Source organism: Carlito syrichta, unplaced genomic scaffold, assembly GCF_000164805.1.
Source record: "Carlito syrichta isolate Samal-C Ts95f unplaced genomic scaffold, Tarsius_syrichta-2.0.1 Scaffold308607, whole genome shotgun sequence".
Taxonomy (NCBI): Eukaryota; Metazoa; Chordata; class Mammalia; order Primates; family Tarsiidae; genus Carlito; species Carlito syrichta.
Genome location: NW_007252703.1, coordinates 97,728 through 108,507, shown reverse-complemented (window position 1 = coordinate 108,507; position 10,780 = coordinate 97,728). Strand labels below are relative to the sequence as shown.

Genomic DNA, 10,780 nt, shown 5'->3' with positions numbered 1-10,780 from the left:
GTGTGCCTACTTTGTTTAGATGAATTATTATGTGTCTAGGAGTTGGTCTTCTCATTTGTTGTCTTACAGAAGTTCTCTGAATCTCTTGTGTTTGAATTTTTGCATCACTGATTAGATAAGGGAAGTTTTCTTGAATGATCTCATGGAAAGCTTGTTCCAGTGTGGTCTCTGTTTCTCTTTCTGCCTCAGGGAGTCCAATTACTCTTATGTTAGGCCTCCTGAGGTAGTCACTCATCTCTTGAAGATTTTGTTCTGTCTTTTTGAGCTTATTGTCTGTGTTTTTAAGAGTTTGGGTTAGTTCTATATTTTGGTCCTCAAGCTCTGAGATGCTTTCTTCTGCTTGGGTAATTCTGTTTTCCATGCTTATCAGTTTGTTATTTATTTCATTCACAGTATTCTTTATTACTGTTATCTCAGATATCAGCTCCTTCCTAGTTTCTTCTTGTGTCTCCTCATTATTTAATCTCTCCATTATTGTCTTGATATCTACATTTGTAGTTTGAGACCCTTCATTCTGGGGGCTTTTCATTGTTTGCATTCCAAAGTCAGTTTTCTCAGTGTCTGCTCTCCCAGGCGTCTGGGAGAGACCCATACTCTTCTTTTGGTTTTTCTTCATTTCTGTAGATTTTTCTCCCTCTCCTCCTTTCCCTCCCCTTCGTCAATTCTGTTTTTGAGGGAAGGTGGGGTTGATTTTATTTCTTTTCTGAAATGTCCTGTTCTTCCTTATGAGGGTCTTTTGGCTTTGTTCCCTTTTCCCTCTGCTTTACAGTCTGTCTATTCAGCAGTATGTAGTCTTGGTCCCTAGATTTAAAAAGGGGGTGTATAAAAGAGGAAATAATGGAGGAAGGGGGGGTCAATAGGGAGTTAGAAAGAGAGAAGTGTGAGAGGGAAAACAGATATACATACCAACTATCAGGTAAGAAAGAGACACAGGGTTGGGAAGAAGTGAAGAAAGACATGCAAGAAAGATTCCCTAAAGAGTACTGATGGCTACATGGAGACAGGCCAATAAAATAGAGGAACGGTGTAAGTCAGAAGGTAAACAACAAACGTGATCTAAACCAACAGTTTCAATGATAAAATCATAAGTCAAAATAAGTGAACAGACTAAAATCACTTCTCTGATTTCCGATTCTGTCCTCTCTCTTTTGTTTTTCATTGCAGCGTAGTGGTGGGGCTTTGTCTCCTGTTTCATGCTGTGGCCTTAGGAACTGAGGTAAAGTTTGTTGATAGGTGGGTGGGGCAGTGGAAGTCTCTGAGTGGAGAATGACAAGGTAGTTTAAGCAGATCTGTTTTTCTCTGCTTGTCTGGGTCCCCCAGCTTGGGGTCTCATGCTGAGTGCCTCTGCCAGGGTGGGCCCAGAGTTCCAGAGCTCCAAAGCTCCAAAGGGCAGGCGGTGGGAAACGAGAGTGGCTGTGGGCCCCCCACAGGATACTTCAGCCAGAAATGGGACCCATGTCTCTGAGGGGCGGTCACCCAGAGACTCCCTGTGTGACCTGTGGCTTGGTGCCAGGTGCTGGGCTGGAGACAATGCAGCTGGGGAGGGAGCTGGAGGGGGCTGGGACCCAAGACGCATAGTTTCAACCTGTTGATATAATCGCATATCTCTTCTAGACTTTGTTCTTTCTTTCTTTCTGAGTTTTCTTTCTATGTTTTTTATAGAATGGTTTAATTCCATGTTCTGTTCTTCAAGTTATGAGATTCTTTATTTGGTCAGATTCATTCTGCTCTCCATGCTTGTTATCTCATTATTTATTTCCTGGATGAATTTTTTTTGTTGCCAAAATCTGTTATAATTTCTTTCATTGTTTCATCTTTTCTTTCTTGAGTCTTATTCACTCTTTCCATCCATTTCCTAATCCCTGTTGTATGGGGTCAGACTTTCCTGATTTCCATTGTTGGGGCTCATGGGTCTGATTTTTCAGGAGATTTCTCTTTGTTACACTTGAAATTACCTTGATCTTCTTTTGGTTTTTCCTCATTTGTGACAGATCTCTTGCTTTTCTCTTTAGTTCCATTATTCATTGTCAGAGAGGCTTTCCCTTCTGATGTTTGCTCAGCCCTCTATTCTTCCATGATTCAGGCTCTGAATTTGTTTGTTTTGAATTAGAACTGTGGGTGTGATGTTTTTCTGTCTCTCTGTTCTCTTTGGAGTTATTTCTTGCCCTTTTCTGGCAACACCCTTTGTCACATGGCTGGATCAGGGAACGCCATGGGGTGTCTGAGACTCAGCACTCATCAGAACTCTCTGAAGTTTATGCTTTCATGATATTCCCTCTGGGTCACAATCAAGCCTGAGCAGTTGATTCACCAGTTACAGAGATTGGGTCTGTTGCTCCATGATGAGCAAGTCAGAGTATTTTTCTGACCTGCCTTCAAGATGGTGACAGGGTGCCTCTTTTGACCCCTCCAGTGGGACTCTGTCTCTGAGCTCCTTCCACAGACACTGTAGCCAGTGTTTGGCCAGCTGCTGAAGTCCTGAGGCAAAGCCTGGAGCTAGCAGTCTCTCCTGCAGCAGTGATGAGGCAGAGCCCGGAGCCAGTAATTTCTCCCTGCCACTTTTTCAAAGGAAAACTTTTGTCCATTAAAAAACATTCTCACGTGGCTTCTGTGACTGGGAAGCACCAGGGATCAAGCAGAGAAGCGGAAGCACCAGCTGCTGCACCAGGAGGCCTTTTTTCACTTACTCAAAAGCCACCACTTAGTCCATATCTCCCAGAATTTTCTTTCCAGGAAGGGTTTTGTTGATTTTAAAAATTGGCACTTGGCTTCTGCATACCAGGAGTCACTAAGATCCAAGGAGAGTGACTGCAACACACCCCACTGCACCAGGAGAGCCACACTTGCTGACTCCCTAGCCCTTACTCATTCAGCCATTCACAAGCCAACACACACTCACCAACACACACATAAAATTTTCCATCCACTCACTCACATCGCGACTCACATTGTCTGACTGCCTTGGCCATGATCTTCCCACCCATTCCTGTTTTAAATGTTAATGATGTTCAATGCATCCATGTTTGTTTAATGAATTATTTCTTATATTATCTCATTTTTATTGCATAAAAGCCATACTTTTCTTGAAGTATATTTAAAATCATCAATTTTAAATTAAATATTTTTCACATCAGAGCAGACATTTCATCAAAAACTATTTAAAATTTGTTTAATATGAAATTTCATGATAAAAATGTGCCTTTAAACAATGAAATACTACTGTTAACCAATTGGAATGCTTAAAATAGACAACACTCATGATGCAAATTAAGAATCAAATTGTGGAGGAAAAATAAGTATAGGCATTGCTGGTGGGATGGGAAAGTTCATAAAATGGAAGTTATTTAACAATTTTTGGTAGACTAAAAATGTGCTCAAGCAGATTTTTTCCAAAATATTTACAAAACTGATTCAAAATCTATGTTTTCATTGATATCTTCAAGAGAATTTTCATATCAGCTTTATTAACTGGATTTCTTTCCAACTCCCTGAATGAAAATCTAAAACGATGCTGCAGAGTAAGTGTTGTAGGTAAAATGTCCCATATAATTACGGTATATACACATTTCTATTATTTCTTTACTTCAATAAGTTAACCCCATATTCTACAACAGGATTTGAATTCATAATCCTTGTCACTGCCTCAGGCCCAAGACCACTATTTTACCTGTCAGGGTTTCTGACACTCTCAGGATGTGGGTTTCAAACTGTGTCTCTTACACTATAATATATGTCTGTGTCTTAAAGACTCAGACTTTTCAGCTCCATGTAGGTTGTGTTCACAGATGTGTCACCAGTCATGGTGACTCTTCCCTGGAACATCTGAACATAGTTTGTGGCACCATCTTCAATCTCAACACTTCCCATCCACTCAAGACCTTGTCCAGGCACCTGTCACATCCAGTATATATAGTATCTGGTCAAGATGTATCCAGAAGCCTTGCAGAAGACCTTCACTGAGGCCCCTGGGTTCCTCACCTCAGACCCAGACTTAAACAACTGGATCTCATAGTGGGAACCTCTGGAGAGGAGACACACGTGGATGAAATTCCCCTTGACTAGTCCTGGTACTCTCCTCAACCCTAAGACTGGGGATCTACTAACTTGTAGCTGCTGCCACAAAGAAGATCCTCCAGGTCCAGCCCATGGTGAAAAGCTGTGTTCACATGGGCTTTTCTAGAGGTGGGATGTGATGTCGGATGATGCCATCAGGGCACAGAAGTATCAATATTTAACTCAGAAGACATCAGGTAATTTGCATATTCATGAGACAGGCAATTCATAGCCTAAGGCCCGACCCAGCTTGAGAAAGAGTAGCTAGATGACACATGAACCATGTAACAGTCTTATGTTGACATCTATGTCCTAATCTTGCTTGTGGATTTATGACCACTGTTATTCCCTGAACTATGTGTATGCTGAGCTCCTTCATTGAAGAACACTTTCTCTCATATCACACAATTCACTAGAATCTACATTTTATTAGCATGGAGACAACCCAAATCATTTAGTAACATCACTGTCCATGACCCTATCAGGTGTCTATATCCCCATCCCGGTACCATTAACAGAAGCATAGTCGAGTGATCACTTGAAGGGAGTGACCACTTGTCCCATGTGAATGTCTCCGAAGTATCACTGGCAGCTATGACATCTCGACATTCCTGAGACAGTTCTTTCAGCACATGTGTCCTGCTCTCCCAGGCTTCTCTTTAAACAAACAAACAAACAAACAAAAACTTAATTTGCTTTAAAGATTAGCCCTGTGATGCATGACTGGAGGGGAGTTTCTGATTCCATTGACCATATGAGTTCTATGTAACTTGGATGAAATGACACTTCCAAAATCGTGTCAAGGAATTTATGTTTAGGACAAATCTTGGTTTTATTCTCAGTTGAAAATAATATACTTTAACACAGTACTTATATACTTGTCATTCATATCCATTGATATTCATCTTTATATGTTGGCTTCTGATCCATTTGCTATATGCACCTGACACATTCTGTGATCTACCAGTACTCTGTCAGGAAAGGTTACATAGCCCTGGAATATGAATGTCTCATTACAGGGAACATATTGAAAACCACAATTCAGCACCAACTGATTGGATAAAGTCATCCTTATCTTTATGTACTCGTTATAAAGATATCTACACTCTAAGAAACCTGCATTTAAATAGAGTACTTATTGCCTTCAAGAGGGATGTAAATGTTCCCAGAAGAACACAATATTTAAAACCACAAAACAACTTGTTGAACTATTATTTGGATTGCTATATAAAAAGGAAGAACCAGGCCCTTATATTAACACCCCCCCCCCCAGCCTCAGGTGCACCTGCTCCAGAACTGGAGCCTATTTGAATGGATCATGTCATCCCTTGCAATTCTCCTGAAGCCCTGCAGGCAGGTTCATTCAGGACTCACAGAGTATGTTCCTTTCAGGCTCTGTAGACCAGTATGAAGTGGTTGAGTCCTGGCTCAGAATGTTCCTTCAGTGATATCCTACACTTCTCATATCATCTCCTGAAATAGAGGATTGGCCTTAGTAAAACTAATGAATTCTGCTGGGTGACACAAAAAAGAATTTTTTGAAACCACCACTGGTTCCATTTCCTGGATCTCCAGATGGTCTGAATCAGTGGAATCATAGTGGTCCCTGAAACTTTAGGGGGCTTCAGTGGAGCCTCGTAACTTTGTAGGCTCTTCCAGTTGAATATTGCTTCTGCAAATATCTGCAAGGGCAGATGCCTGTATATCAAAATCCATTCCAGGTTTAGCATTCCAATCACACACACACACACACACACACACACACACACACACACACACACACACACATACACACACAGGCTGATTTCAATTGAGTTCATGGGAAGCGCCCCCAAAATCTACTCTAGGCCTTATTATGTGACATTCTTTGTTGAGTAGACTTAAATAAAACAAATCACAAGTGGAGACTTGGGAAGCACATTCATGTTGAGTTCACCTGTTCTCACCTGAGAAACCTGCAGATGACACAGGAGAAATGAATATGAAATCAATGAGGGAGGATGTTGACCTTGATCACAAGCTGGTTGATATCAGAAGCTTCAAACTATTCTAGCGTCTTTGACATTATATCTCTCATATCCCTTGGGTTTTCCCAAGTTCTCTCCCTAAGATAGTTTGTGCATTGCTGCAAGTTCACTTATATCTAGATTAATTAAACAGGTAAGCTGGTAGTTATAGGGCATGTGAACATTACATAGGCTCAAAATTGAGTCTGAGTTATTTAGTGAAACTCTTCATCTGGACTGTGAACTTTACAAAATGTTTCCTGTGGTCATGCACCTTTTAGGTTTTTACTGTACTCCCCACCAGAATACAGCATCTCCAGACTATTGCATTGAATTTTAACCCTATTAGGTACTTTTATGCATTTGTTTGGCAATGGAAGCCTGAGTGTTGGGGAACTAAAATCAGGTAAATTTTCCTTTCTCCATATAGTAAAAGTCTGGAGAAATGATTTTCCTATAGAGTTTGCTAGAGATTGCTCCTGGTATTTTTCGTAGTTACTAGTCCACCCTAATTCAGAGCCATAGAGAATATACTTATATTGTAACCTGGAAATTTCTCAGATGTGGGGACCACAATTGGGGGAAGTTTCACACCAATTGTTATTTATCCACTAGAAATTAACAGTAGTTATGACATATGAACAAACAACTAGTTTTTTCCACCTGCAGGTTCTGTTCTAGATAAACAAGACTCACCTATAATTCTAGAAGTGCCTGCCTGTTAGTAAATATGTATGTGTCATGTTAGGGAGAAAACTTGTGTAATTCTTAACAAAAGAGCTTCACATTTATTAGTTTGAGGAAGGAATAAGTACACAATGGATAGAAGAAGCAGTTTCCCTAAAATAATCCTAAGAAGTATTGCCCTCTAGATGCCCTCTATTGCCCTCAGACCAATCACTGCCCAATTATTGGTCTAGGTTTATGGAGGATGTAGTGGTGGAGAACAGAGCAAAATCTATCCCTTCTAAAGTGGGGCCTAGGATGTGTTTTCATCCCTCTGAGCTTAATTCAATACAATGTTAAATTGATACTGTAAGCAGTAAATTTAACTGCTACCAGTGAAAATGTGGTATATTAATCGCCTTACACAAATTTAAAAAATAATTACAAGCATCAATGATCTAAGAGAAGAATGTAAAAAATATGTGCGATTTTCTTAAATACAAAAAATTAAAATTGATTAAACACAATTCTATGTGCTGAAAATGTAATACTTGGACTGCAATAGAGGTTTAATAGAAGAATACATAAAGTGAAAGAAATACAAACAAATGATAAACTAAATGAAAGACCATTTAATATGTTAAAATAAGAGGAGAAAAAACAAATAAAAGAGAATGAAGAATGAAGAGGGCTAATAATGAACTTGGGATGCCACAAAGTAAACCTATATATATATTGCAGGTTTTATGTGAAAGGATGAAATGTAAGTTTGGGAAGGGAGGGAGAAAGAAGAAGAAGGAGGAGGAGGAGGAGGAAAGGGGAGGAAGAGGAGGAAGAGAAAAGAAAACAAACATAAAGACTATTCAAAGACAAGGAGGACCACTCTTACCCGTATTTTCATATTCATAGGCTCTCATAAAGCCACCCACTCAGGATCATCTTGACAGAATGTATCCAACATTGTCCTTCATCAGTCACCATGTGCTTAGTAAATTCTCCTTCCATTTTCCTACATGCTGTAGGATTTTGCGCCACAAAATGCCTTTCAGAACACTTTCACCAACACAGCTCTCAAACTTTAAAGATATCCAAAGCTCAGTCGTGCTTTCTGCTCCTTTGTTGTTTCTATTGTTTCATTTATTTAAACATATCTGGGGGCATCAGTGATGACAGGAGTGACCAACCTAAACATCCAATTTTCTGACCTCTGCCTGATTAAGCCAATCATAAGCTTGCTCACCCCAGTGTTATACAGCTGATGGGATCATCTGGATGTTCACCTATAAAAGTAGGGTGGTATTAGAGGAGGCCTGGGTCAGCTGGTTTTTGGCACACAGTACACAGTTCTGTCCTGCAGTAGAGCCTGTGCCATCTGGAATCACACATGTGCAGGGAGTGTCCACAAAAGATTGGATGCATGATAACACACTAGAGAATGATGAGGGGTTGGGTGCATTGATGGTCAATCTTTACTGAGTATCCTCCCTGCACTTGTCACTTGGAAAACCCTGGGGAAAAGTGAGCAGGACTCAGACCCTAGGTTGTTGTTGGGTTAAAGCTAGATTTAGTGGGAGTTTGGATAGTCGAAGACAAAAGTTATGCCTGTGGGTTTCTGAAGGACAATGGAAAACAGCAAGTGGTGGGGAGGGATCAGTGCTTCATCCATTGGTCCTCATTATTCATGAGAATTGTTCAAGGGGAAGGTGCAAGGCAAGTCTTAGCGTACAGTCTCCAGACTGATTGTAGGGACCCAGGAAGGAAAATATACCAATAAGGCTTTGATGGATTTTTAACTTGGAGCTGTTTATCTCATCAAATTTATGTGTAAACATGAGTGATCAGCATATCATGGATATAGGGAAGCATGCCTTTAAAAATTATTTTAAATATGTGGAGTAAAATTCAGGATTAGTTATACAAATCGTCATTGTATAGGTGAAGTTTGGACCTGTCTTTGGCTCCCACTATTCCTGGTTTGAGATCAGGTAGTATTATTGATGATGTATCCCACACTCCCTCCTTGGCAGTGTCCAGTTTTTTTCAATCCTTTTCTTATAGTATTATAATAATTATTCTGCGTCCACTTACAAGTAAAAACAAGTGGTACTCAGTTCTTTGCTTCTGTGACAGATCACTGAGTATTATAGACTCTTAATCCAGCCAAGTTGCTGTGAATTTCAGAACTTTGTTCTCCTTTGCTGATGCCTAATATTCCATTGTGTGTATATGCCACATTGCTAGATTCCAGTCTATTTTCGATGGGGAGCACAGTTGCTTTCATGTTTTTGCTATGGCAAATAATGCTGCAATAAACACAAGTGTACAGATGTCATCTGTAGAATGATTGAGACCCTCTGAGTTAAAGCACCAGCAAGTTGCTTTCTTGAGACATTGTAATTCTTGGAATAGTGTCTGATATCTTATAAAAAGTAGTGGCTATCTCCTCTTCATCTCAATGTGTGACCCTGAGGATGTGGCCTGATCTCTCTATGTTTCTGTATAGATTGGGGATTGTTATGGCATTATATATAAACTCCCTAATAGGAGGTCAGCACTGGTGTATATTCTTTTTACTAATATCAGTGCCATTACCCACCCTGGTAACCTGAGAGAACTTCTGTGAACCCTACTGCTAGAGTGTACAAGAAACACAGGTCCTGCTGGTAGGTCACACCTGTGATAAGCGCAGGTTAATGATGCTGAAGCCTAGTGTGCTCACACCTAAACAGACAAATTCAAGTTCATCTGTGTTTAAAAGGCCCTTTCCACTATTTTCTCACATGAATAAAGCATTGAATATGGGGTATTACAACTTGGGTGTTCAATATTCATTCAGTAAATTAAGTAGTAAGCAATTTACTCCATGAATATGCTCACAAGTGAGTCATCCAATTGAGTGAATCAGAATAGCAGGACAAAATAGGTCCTTTCATCAGAAGCAGGACAAGTTGCCTTACCTTATTTGGACAACAAAAGGGAAGGGACAGCCTCAACATCCGGAACCAGGTGAGAAAACACACATCATCTAACATCATTGACCAGGTGGTTTCATGGGCTTCTGTTTGAGCAGATGCAGAAGTACTGTTTCATGCCTTAGGGAAATAATGAACTTGTTTCATAATTAATATGAACCCTCACTCACAGATGAAGAAATATAATAGGTGGGCACTCTGCTCACCAAGAGGGTCGCCACGCCCCAGGATGGCTCCCCCAGAGTCCCCACCTCAGAGACTTCCCCTTGGCGCCACCCCAGTGAGGCCTCCACTTTCTTCAAGTAAGGCTCCCAGGCCCTCACCTGTGTAGATTTGTCCTGCCTCTGGGGCAGAGTCCACAAGTTTCCAAGTCATCAAATCTGAGGCTCTGATGGAGGATGTGCTGAGACCTTTGGAACAGGCATAGGAGGACTGCCGTGGCCACACAAAAAAGCAGGTATGTGATGACATCAGCTAACACCTGGCACTGCTGAAGGAACAATGGGATGGAGGGAAGTTGTCAATGCCTGTAAAGAAGAGGATGGCTTTACTAGTGCAAGAACTTTCAAGCCACCGGTGGGATGCAGCAGGTGACATTCACTGCTCGCTCATGGTTGACCATGTGACTGAGGTCAGTCAGTGGATGGTGGGAGTTAAAAGATTAATTGTGGAAAAAAGGAGTCTGTTTTCAGAGGAGGAAGTCAATGAAATGAATCCTGCGGCTACAGCTGAGAACCAGACCATACCAGGCTTTCGTCAGACTCCATGATCCTGTGGGTTCCCCAGAACCATCTGACATTATCTGCTTTGTGTGGGAGACTTTTTCTCACCTGGTTCCTTCTTACCACCAGAGAGACCGTCCCATTGAACCTGAACCTGCTCTGTGGGTAAAGGTCCCACCTAGGCCACAGGAAAGTCACATGTTACCCATTAACATATGCATTTCAATGAAAACTCAGTGGTGGACGTTGGTTGGGAGAAATGAACCCTTCCTTTGTCAAAACTAGCCCTCAAAAAAACCACAAATAGGTGGGTACACATTGTTGTAGATGTGAATGAGTTTCTAGGGCATGCTCATCTCAA

At 40.9% G+C, this 10,780-nt stretch overlaps 1 pseudogene; it reads left to right on the top strand.

Moving 5' to 3' along the window:
* The window catches only part of LOC103267954, a 37,214-nt pseudogene extending 26,748 nt beyond the window's left edge, over positions 1-10,466 (top strand).
* Positions 10,467-10,780: the final 314 nt, after the last annotated feature.